Genomic DNA, 12,183 nt, shown 5'->3' with positions numbered 1-12,183 from the left:
CACCTTTGCTCCTGCTGCTCCCTCTATCTGGAATATCTTCTTCTTGTCAAAAATTTGTTCATCTTTCAATGCTCAACTTAGATGCTACCTCCTTCTTAAAGTCTTCCCTGAAATATTCAACTTGATGCTATATATAATATATATATATATAATATATATTATATATAATATATATTATATAATGGATATGCATATACACATACATATATATATATATATAATTGTATCAGAATCATTTTGTACTCTTGTTACACTAGCAGTTAGCCTACACCTCTCTTTTAGTTTTTGCTACTGAGCATGTCTGTCATGAGCATCCTGTCACTGTGCAAGGTACTGTTAGTCAGCCTAGATGCTGACAAACCCTGGAAGGGACTCTAAGTCTTCAGCCCCTAATAGTTCTGACATTGGAAACTAAAAAGTATGTAGAGTGGGGGGCAGCTAGGTGGTATAGCGGATAAAGCACCAGCCTTGAAGTCAGGAGTACTTGGGTTCAAATCCAGTCTCAGACACTTAATAATTACCTAGCTGTGTGGCCTTGGGCAAGCCACTTAACCCCATTGCCTTGCAAAATTCTAAAACAAACAAACAAACAAAAAAGTATGTAGAGTAGTCTATTCTGTCTCTGATATTCCTCTTAGGACTAGGAAAGAACAAACATGAAGAGGAAAAGAAACAGAGGCACTATTTTCTTGGCAACTTTTGTGCAGGGAAATAGGTAACTAGTAGCAGGAACCTGCAGGGGCAGCTAGGTGGTATAGTGGATAGAGTGTCAGACCTCCAGTCAGGAAAACTCATCTTCCTGAGTTCAAATGTGATCTCAGACACTTACTAGCTGGGTGACCCTGGGCAAGACACTTAACCCTGTTTGCTTCAGTTTCCTCATCTGTAAAATGAATTCAGGGAAGAAATGGCAAACCATTCCAGTATATTTGATAAGAAAGCCCTAAGTAGGGTGGCAATGTCTTAGACACGACTTAACATAGCAGGAGGCTGATGGCACCACCACTGTTACCTATCTCCCCATCTGGATGTTGATTGCATCGCTCACCAACAAGATTTACAAGTTTACTGTCCTTTGTATTTCACTGAGTTCTGGCTCAGACACAAGAAGCAGTCATAGACTACTTATGCATGCTTTGAAGTGGAGAGCAAAATCCTTACTTTATACATTAGCATGAGCTTCTTGAAGCAGGCTCGCCAAGCTAGAGTCCCTTGTGTGTGATCTGAGAATGGGCTTCAAATTGCCAGCCCTATTACATGATGAGAGAGTTTATCCATTCGTGGGAACCAAGTTCTCATAATACGTAGGGTCAAGAGAACCTTATTTATTAAATAAAACTTCTTGTTCTCTAACTACCAGAAGGCTGTGCATGGACTGGACAGTAACTAGCTAAGTAGAAGTTTGTTAAGCCCTTTCCATTTGCTGGATATTATGCTAAACCACTGAGATATAAACACACACCAAAAAAGAGAATCCCTATCCTTGAGGAATTTACATTTTAAAAGGAAGACATCACATAAGGAACACATAGTGGAAAGGTGGACTGGGAGAAAGCTGCTGAAAAGAAGGTAGAAACATCTAGAGATTGAATTGAACAGGAGCAAAGTGAAAATGGTAGGAGTCCTCATGAAATGACAGTCAGTCCCAAGAGCAGTGTTCAGGAAAGGGACATCTCCAAGGTGGGCAAAGCTGCTGATGAGGAGGGGGAGAAGTCAAAAGAAGGAACTGAGTCAGGAGTATATAATAACAATAATAATTCTGATTGAGTGGGTGAGTTTTCAATGCATTCAATTTAAAAGTTGGAGAGTCTTGTTATTGAGGGGGAAAGATGGCTATAATTAATTGTGGATAATATCTGCATATACACATTCATGTTTTTCTATATTAACCAGGTGATCATTTCCCACACCACAGCAATATTCCTTTCTGGATGAAAAGAGCATCTTTCTCCATTGGATCTAAGGTTAATTTGGGTATTTATAATAGAATGACCTGGTTGCTCAAAATTGTTCTTAAAACAATACTGCTGTTATTGAATACGGCATTCTCTTGGTTCTGCTCATTTTGCTTTTCATTATTTTGTGGAGGTTTCTCCATGCTTTTCTAAAATCATTGAGCTCGGCATTTCTTATGGAGGAACAATGTTCCATCATAAACATAACAACACAATTTGTTTAGCCATTCCCCAATTGACAGGCATCCCTGCAACTTCCAGTTCTTTGCCACCAGAAAGAGAGCTGCTATATATATTTTAGAACATGCATATTCCTTTACCTTTCCCCTAATCATCTTGGAAACCAGACCTAATAGTAGTATGACTGAATCAAAGACTATAGGTAATTTAAAAACTTTTTGAGCAGAATTTCAAATCTCTCTCCAAAATGTTGGATCACCTCACAGATCCAATAATGAATTAAGGTCCCAATTTTTCCACATCTCCTCCAACATTTATCACGTTCCCCTTCAATCATTTTATTCAGTTTCATAGGTGTAAAATGTTATCTCAAGGTTATTTTAATTTGCATTTCTCTAATCAATAATGATTTTAGTATTTTCTCATATGACTATAAATTGTTTTGATTTCTTTATTAAAAAACTGCCTGTTCATATCATTTGACTACTTATCAATTAAGAAATTGCATTCTTATAGATTTGACAAGTCCTTTTTATATTTAAGAAATGAGATCTTTTACCTGAGGGACTGTTGTAATTTAAAATAAGTTCCATTGATGCCTTTTGTATCCATATCACAGACATTTCTGGATGGATTACATCCACACAATATCCCCTGAAACTGAACCTTCCCTTGCAGCAAAGAAAAATAGCCAAATCAAATATCTGGTGCAGCAACTATGTCCAACACTGTATACAACATTCTGTCCACAGTCCCCCAGTTTTGCTTTATTTTTATTCTTTGGGACCATTATTGTTTTTTCATTTGCTTTCAAAAGAATGCTGTTTGTTTATTTGATTTTTTAAAATATTGAATTGGATTTAGTAGCTTATTTTAAATGACATGTAAGCATCTAAAAGAACTTTCTCTCACAGGAAATTGAAATTGCAATGAGAATATAAATAATCACCATTTTGGTCATTGTTTCTTTGATCTGTATGTGTTGCTCTTTACTTATTTAAATTATATTGAAGTGAACCAACTTCTCAAGAATGTACCCCTCAAGAGTGCTGGATCCCATCAGACATTTCCTACAAAATTCTCTGTCTATTTTTCCAACTTCCCAAAGCAAATAAGACCACAGTTTAAAAAATGGTGTTGAAAATAAGTTAGATATTAAAGCCACAAATAACAAAGTGATTTCTCATGAACTGAGTAAGTGGATTTAGCTTCCATTATTAGCTATTTTGAGATTATAATTTAATCATTGAAGATTTAGAAAAAAATGCTTTTTTTCTTAATTGTATTTTCAACTAAATGTTGCTTAGGAATTTGTCCTTTTGGTCACAATAAAAACTCATCTTGCCTTTTTAAAAATTAAATTTCATATTGTTCTCAGTAAAATGACTAAATTTTTTGTTTTTATGTAGACCCATGAAGTAGCTCCTCCATGCTTCCCATACTTGTATCCTATTCTAGTCTTCATATATGCCTTTTAATCTAATATACTTGACTTCTTTCCTCCTCAATTCTTTTTTTTTTTAGTGTTTTTGCAAGGCAATGGGGCTAAGTGGCTTGCCCAAGGCCACACAGCTAGGTAATTATTAAGTGTCTGAAGCCAGATTTGAACTATGGCAATTTAGATACCATATTTAATTTGGTACTTTCAACAAGCTGTGATTTCATTTTTCCTTTTGACATAGATCATACCTTTTCAATCAATCTTGACCAAGTTTTCCCATAAATCCTCCACAGACAATAATATGCTAAAATGAAAGGGAGGTTTTCCTTCTTCCTATAAGTATTTTTAGAATACTAATATACTATCTGAGTTTTTTATATTTGATAAACCCATATTTATTTTTTGGTCATGTATATGCTCTATAATTGCTTTTACACCACTTTCTGCAAGCACATCATCCTTAGTAACTTTTTTCATCCTGCTTATGCCTACTGTGCATCACTGCATTGATCTCTGAGTTATTTATTACAATAATTCTTTTGAGATTAGATTGTTCCCCAATTTGTGGCCATATAGTATCACCAAGAAAATATTGCTAAGAGAGTGGTTTTGTGACAGGAAACAATTTGAAATTGCAATTAAATTATTAAGATCATTAGGTCTTGAACAAAAGGCCAGGTAAGTGGTTTCTGTCACTGCTGCTAATCAAAAGTATGGATTTTAAAGGAGGAAGACACTTAGGAAATGTAGAACTGGTTGAAAAGATGGCATCTGAGAAGGAGATTTGAGTTTCTGGTTATAATATAGGAGTAATAAGTATTTGTCCAAAGAAGGAATATTCTCAGAAAAGACTGGTAAAACTATTTGCCTGGATTCCAACAAATCCATTTAAAGGGAATTTAAGCTGAAAAACAAGTAGTGTAGTGAAAACTACATCTATGCATCATAATGTATGAAGTAGAGACACTCGGAAGTTGACACAAAGCAAAATTCAAGAAAGCAAGCAACAAAATCCATGGCCTTAGATGTCTTACTCAAAGTTACAAAATATGAATAACAAGCAAAATAGACTAGAGATCCTAAATCTGGAAAGCAAATTTAACCTCAAAGATATCATTGAGACTTTGAGGAATGGAATCCAGTATTAGAATATGACTGGAAAAGTAAAGCTTATTCAAAGGGAATGGTATAGCTAAAAAAAATTTATGTATACATATTTATCTATCTATCTCTCTCTCTATATATAATCTTTATACATATATGTATATCATACATATTCATACATAAATATGCATACATACAGAGTAATTAGATATCTTTATTTGTGTAAAAAGTAGTAAGTGCAGAAATAGAAGTGATAGTCTTCAGAATATACTATCGATCAATTGATCAGATAAATTAAATAGAAAAAGAGTTTAGGGAACCAAGTCTATCTTGAGGCATGATGTAGCAGTGCTGAAGGGTTTTTGATATCCAAAAACTTATTGTAATTCTCTCTGTCAAAATCAGAGTAACTAATAATTTCCTTACTTGCATTTATGATAGTTCTTCTTCGAAAGTAGAGCAACCATAGAAGAAAATTTCTATTCCAGATCTGATTCTGACTAGCCAAGACTGACTAGCTTGTTGAAGCAGAAATCATGGAAATCTTTGAGAAGTGATAACTACATCTTAGAAATTGTATTAGACGAGGGGAAAGCCAGGTATAGACTTAACGTGCATGATAGATTTTGGAAGAGCAATGTTCAAAGACTTCAGAGAAAGGATAGGAAGATCCAACAGACTGAAGTTATTTCAGGAAGGATAGATGCTCTCATGAATTAAATTCTGAAGACAAAAAGAACTCATTCTAACGAGAAGGAAAATGGGCATAGTTAAAAAAGTTAACATGGGTGCCAGAAAAAAACTTTAGTTTTAAGAAAGATGTGGAATGTGACTTGGAATATGAAATTGTAGCATCTTCCTTTAACAAAAGTGATAAGTGTTAGCCAAAGTTGAAGAAGAAAATCATGGTCAATGAAAACTGCTGTAAAAGCTATTTTGAAGAACAGAAGGATTAAAGAAGAGACAGGAACAAATTCCCAGAACTGATGGGAATGATTAAAAAAAAAGTCAGTGGAGAGAAGCCAGAACTTACTGAACTCTTTTATTCTGTTTTCTCTGCTGAAGATGCAGAATAATTTTTGGATTGGGAAGAACTGAACAAAAATGGCAGTATTAGGCAAATCTATCTATCTATCTATCTATTATCTATCTATCTATCTGTCTGTCTTTCTGTCAATCTATCTCTACAAATATGTTTCAAAGGGCTATTAAAGTTTTAAACTGCACTTTCTCTTCTGTGACACCTGTTCATGCCTATATGTGTATAAATATAAATATATATATAAATTTATATATATGCATATATATAAACACATTTGTACATGTCTGTTGGGATATTTATGTGAATACATGTTTCAGGGTCCTGAAAAATGTAATAGATGTGGTTGTTCAGTCACTGTCAGTGATCTTTGAAAGATTATAGAGATAAGAAGAAAGGCAACTAATATGACTGTGGAAATCTATAGTTCAGTCAGCTTGACTTTAATTGCTGGCAACATAGTAGACCATTGTATTTCATGTATGGTTTGTTCTTCTGTGAGAATGAAGGACAAACATCATCATCATCATCATCATTATTCCATGGATGGTCATTGTATAGACTTATTTTTTGTATTTTTAAAAATTTGATTTATTTAAGGCAATGGGTTTAAGTGACTTGCCCAAGGTTAGATAATTATTAAGTATCTGAGGTTGAATTTGAACTTAGGTCCTCCTGACTCCAGGACCAGTGCTCTATTCACTGTGCCACCTAGCTGTCCATAGACTTATTTTTTACAATATGAATTCACTTATCAAGAAATAAACTCTCAGGGGTTACTAATTTTTTATACTGTTGAGATGAAAATATTCAGTGATGGGTAAGAAAGAAACTAAGGGGACATTTCTTGTTTTACATTTTGACAAATATCTACTAGTTTTCTTCCTGACTCCCAGGAATAAACCTGGAGTATAATAATGGAAACATATTTTACCCTTTGAATTTTGTATACAACTATGTTGATAAGGCCAAAGAGAAGAAAACTGCCAGCATTAGTAAAAAACAAAAAAGTAATTAGGTTTAATAGTTTAAAATGAATTGCCCTGGAAAGGTTTGAAGGTATAAGAATGCTGTCCTAAACCATAAGACCAGAGAAGAAAATAAGGTAGTTTAACTGAAAACAAAGTACCATCTAACAAAATAATTTGGGATCATCAACTCATGATTTGAGCTGTCAAAATATCTTAGAGATCACCTAACTCAAACTCTTTATTGAACTCCAAGGAAATAAAATGACTGACCCAAGGTCACATGTCTAAGAGTAGAACTATGACCATATTCCTAGAAAGTACTTTTAGACTTATATTATCCTAAATGCCTTTTGACTTTGGAAAACAGACTCTACCTTGGTTTTTAAATAGTTTCTAATCATAGTCATAGTGCCTGCCTCATAGTTTCTAAATAAATCTCTATATTTCAAGATTGTTGTGTCTTTTGAAATTTTTCATGTCCTAGTATAAATATTTGGACTATAAACTGATATTCAGGTACTTAAATTGCTTCATTTTAATACTATTTGCAGACTCTTTTTTTTTCTAATTTTTTTGTTATCTTGGGATATTATTGTCTCATATACTTTAAGTATCCAACAACTGTCAGAGTGGGGATTCCTTAAAAGAAGAAACACAGTAGAAAAATTCTGGATGATAACAACCAAAGGATGCAGTTATTTATTTATTTTTGTGAATGATTTATTATTATGGATGATTTAAAGTAATGAACAAAATATGTTTTAGAACATATTAAAATATTCACTTTTCTACTACTACATGTCTGACTGATAGCTAAGAATAGATGTTTTTTCTGGTTCTCTTGTGGAAAATGATCTTTACACTGGAAAGGGTCAAACAACATCTGAGTTGGAAGTTGTTACCAGAGATAAATAAAGAGATAATAATAATGACATTTATAGAGCCCTTTTGTTTCCAAAGGACTTTACATTCATTAACTCATTTGATCCTCACAATCATCCTATGAGGCAGGTACTATAACTATTATTATCTCTTCTTTAAAGATAAGAAAATTAAGGCCCAAAGAGATTAAATGACTTGCTTACATACACACAAATGAGTAAGGGTCAGAGTCTAGATTCAAACCCAGTTTTCCTGACTCCAAGTCCAATATTCTGTATATCATACACATTATGACCCTGATGAATTTGGGTCATCTGGCTCATATATCATTCCTCTGTTATGGAAAGACCTTGTAAACCTGATTGTTGGCTACTCTTAATAATCTTTTATAATAATAATGATAGTCATAATCATAATAATTCTATTAATAATTTAAATATCAGTTTTAAGTTTATATCTTTTCTGATCCTCAGTAATGCTGAGAGTTGGTATTATTGTTATCCCTAATTTTATAGATGAGGAAATTGAAGCTAAAAGAGATTGAGTAACTTGCCCATAGTCACACAACTAGTAAGTATCTAGAGCAAGATTTGAACTTGGGTTTTAATAACTCCAAAATCTCTATCCTTGGTGTTGGCTTGATTCTTCTTTTAAATATTCAATTATATAAAATGCAATCTAAATATAAAAAAAAAATAAATATTCAATTATCACTTTTGGCCAAGATGGCAGAGAGAAGACAGGCACACTTCTAAAGTCTCCTGATCTTTCCCCATCTATCATATGAAACAAACTTCTTAAAAGCAATCCGACCCACAAAACCCAGAAAGAAAAGCCAGGAGAAAGAACATCTACCTCAGGATTTGTCTCCCCCAGCAGCACTGGATGAATTCAGGCAGGTGAGTCTGGGCTCAGAGGGAGGATCAGCCCCGATCAATGAGATTAACAGCTGAATTGGAGCCAGCTGAATTGGAGCGGAGTGTCTGAGGGCCCAAGAGCCAGACCTGCTGGATCATCAGTGGAGCTAGATGGCAGGGGCTTGAGTCAACTAGGGAGCAGAGGCACTGGTGTTGGTGTTGTCCCCTGGGAGCTTGAGGACGGGGTGGGGGGTGGGGGGTGTTCCAGTGCAGGAGAGCTATGGACACCATCCCTGGGCTCCTCTGGTCTGAGGAATTCAGAGTCCACACCTCCATTACAGCTCAGACCTCTTCCAGGAACAAACAATTGCAAACTACTTCTGCCTCAGGCACAGGTGCATGATCAGAAGAACCAGCCCAGCTGACAATTGAGAGAGGAATGACCTCAGGTTACAGTAAAGCCCACCATTGATTGAAGGCAAAAGAATTCAATAGCTCCAACTCCTCCCTTCAAGCAAAGGGAGAAGGCCTCAATCAAGGTCACAGACACTCCAGAGAAAGCAACCAACACCTCCTACTGGCCAGCCAGAGAAATTGCCTTTAACAATCCCAAGCCCCTGTGAGCCAGCCCCTCCCCAACTCAAGGTCTTAGAAAAATGAAGAAAGGTCAGCGGAAAAGTGGTTCCATAGAAAAATTCTTGGAAGGGAAAGACCCTAACTCAAAAAGACCCAGAACCTCTGAGGAGAATATGATCTGGTCTTCAGCACAGAAAGACTTCCTTGAAGAAATAAGGAAGGAGCTTAAAAATTTGGGAGAGACAATTAATACCTTGTAACAAGAAAACAATAAATCTCTCAGATCCTCAATTGGACAAATACAAAATGAGAATAAATCTCTCACATCATCAATTGGACAAATACAAAATGAGAATAATTCTCTCAGATCCTCAATTGGGCAAATGCAAAAAAGAAAATAATTCTCTCAGAACCTCAATTGGTCAAATGGAAAGCTCTTTTAAAAGTAGAATTGACCAATTGGAAAAGGAGTTGCAAAAGGTTAATGAAGAAAACTCCTCCCCCCCCAAAAAAAAAGAATGGAGTCTACAGAAACTAATGACTCCATAAGACAGCAAGAGTCAGTTAAACAAAATCAAAAAGTAGAAAAAATAGAAGAAAATGTAAAATACCTCATCAACAAAACCAATGACCTCGAGAATAGATCAAGGAGGGGCAACCTGACAATTATAGGACTTCCTTAAAACACTGAAGAGAAAAAAAAGCCTGGACTTAATATTACAGGATCTAGTGATGGAAAACTGCCCTGATATCATGGAATCAGAGGGCAAAGTAGTTATTGAAAGAATACATCAATCCCCTCCAGAAAAAGATCCTAAAATGAAAACATCAAGGAATGTTGTGGCCAAATTCCAGAACTATCAGATAAAAGATAAAATCCTGCAAGCAGCCAGAAAGAAGGATTTTAAATATCAAGGAGCCACAGTAAGGATCACGCAGGACCTGGCTGCATCAACATTAAGGGATCAAAGGGCCTGGAACAAGATATTTCAAAGAGCAAGGGAGCTTGGAATGCAGTCAGGGAGCTTGGAATGAAGCCAAGAATCTACTTTCCTGCAGAGCTGAGCCTTCTCTTCCAGGGGAAAAAGATGGACATTTAATGAAATGGAAGACTTCCAAAATTTCCTGATGAAAAGACCAGAGCTAAATAGAAAATTTGGACATCAAACAGGAGGTTCAAGAGACACATGAAAAGGTTAAAAAAAAAGAAAGAAAAAGAGGGTGGTAAAAGGAAAAAAACTGCTATCCAGTAAGTTGAAACTGGCTATATCCCAGCATGGGGAAAAAGACTCATAAATCTTGAGAATTGTAACTCTAACAGAGATAATATACCTAGCCAGAAATGATGGACATTCATGATCTATCCATGAGACTATTATCTAAAGAGATGTAACTGGCTTTAACCCCGTTTGGGAGAAAGACTCTAATAACTCTCAAGAATTTTAACTCTATTCAATAGAATATACTGAACTAGAAGTGACAGACACTCAGAATTTTCTATGACTTAGATAGAATGATCTAAAAAATACTACCTCCTTAAAAAGGGAGACAGGAAAGAGAAGGGAGGAGGGAGGGGATTGAATGGGGTAAATCTCATTACAATAAGAGGTACAAAAAAAAACCTATGGTAATAGAGGGGAAGAAGGGAGCAGATAAGAAACACCTGAATCTTCTTCTCATCAGACTTGGCTTAAAGTCAACCTACACATACTCAGTTAACTTATAAAACATCTAACCTTTCAAGTATTAAAAGGGGAAAAGGGGAGGGGGGGACAGAGAAAGGGAAGGGGAGTGGGGGAAAAAGGGAGAAACAACAAAAGGAAGGGAAGGGAAAAGGGAAAGGGAAAAGAAAGGGGAGGGGTGATGTAGGAAGGCAAACACACTAAAGGGGGTGGTATTCAGAAACAAAATACTGGGGAATATGGATAAAGGGGGGAAGGGGGGGAAAATACAGAGGGAAGATAGCATAGAGGGCAAAAAAAATTAGTAATCATAACTTTGAATGTGAATGGGATGAACTCTCCCTTAAAACATAAGCAAATAGCAGAGTGGATTAAAAACCAGAATCCTACAATATGCTGCTTACAAGAAACTCATTTGAAGCAGAGAGATACATATAGAGTAAAGGTAAAAAGTCGGAGCAAAATATATTTTGCTTCAGCTCAAGTAAAAAAAAAGCAGGGGTTGCAATGCTTATGTCAGCCAAAGCAGCAACAAAAATAGATAGTGTTAAAAGAGATAAGGAAGGAAACTTTATCCTTCTAAAAGGTACATAGACAATAAAGTTATTTCAATACTGGATATATGTACCCAGTGGGACAGCACCTAAATTCTTAGAGGAGAAGCTGAAAGAATTACATGAAGACATAGACAGCAAAACTCTACTAGTCAGAAACCTCAACCTCCCACTCTCAGGTCTAGATAAATCGAATCATAAAATAAACAAGAAACAAGTTAAGGAGGTAAATAGATTGTTAGAAAAATTAGATATGGTAGACTTATGGAGGAAACTGAATGGGGATAGAAAGGAATATACCTTTTTCTCTGCAGTACATGGAACTTATACAAAAATTGACCATGTACTAGGACATGAAAACCTAATGATCAACTGCAGAAAGGTAGAAATAGTGAATACATCTTTCCTAGATCACAATGCAATAAAAGTCATATGCAATACTGGGCCAAGGAGATATAGACCCAGAACAAATTGGAAACTGAATAACCTCATTTTTAAAAATGAGTGGACCAAAAAACAAATTATAGAAAGAATTAAACATTTTATCCTAGATAATGATAATAATGAAACAACACACCAAAACCTATGGGATTCATTCAAAGTGACTCTCAGGGGATATATTATAGGTCTGAATGCTTACATGAATAAATTGGAGAAAAGAGGAAATCAATGAACTAAATATGCAACTAAAAAAATTAGAGAAAGAACAAATCAAAAATCCCCAATTAAATACCAAATTAAAGATTCTAAAAATTAAAGGAGAAATTAAATAAAAGCAAAAGCAAAAAACTATTGAATTAATAAATAAAACCAAAAGTTGGTATTATGAAAAACAATAAAAATTGATAAACCTCTGGTCAATTTGATTAAAAAAAAAGAAAGAAGAAAAAGGTGAACTCACCACCAATGAGAAGGAAATTAAAGTAATAATTCGAAATTATT

At 35.0% G+C, this 12,183-nt stretch overlaps 1 pseudogene; it reads left to right on the top strand.

Moving 5' to 3' along the window:
• Positions 1–297: 297 nt before the first annotated feature.
• Positions 298–12,183, top strand: part of LOC141494072 (polypeptide N-acetylgalactosaminyltransferase 11-like) — a 78,648-nt pseudogene continuing 66,762 nt past the window's right edge.

The sequence above is a fragment of the Macrotis lagotis genome, chromosome 7 (assembly GCF_037893015.1).
Source record: "Macrotis lagotis isolate mMagLag1 chromosome 7, bilby.v1.9.chrom.fasta, whole genome shotgun sequence".
Lineage (NCBI taxonomy): Eukaryota > Metazoa > Chordata > Mammalia > Peramelemorphia > Peramelidae > Macrotis > Macrotis lagotis.
This window is presented reverse-complemented; position numbering and strand designations above follow the sequence as displayed.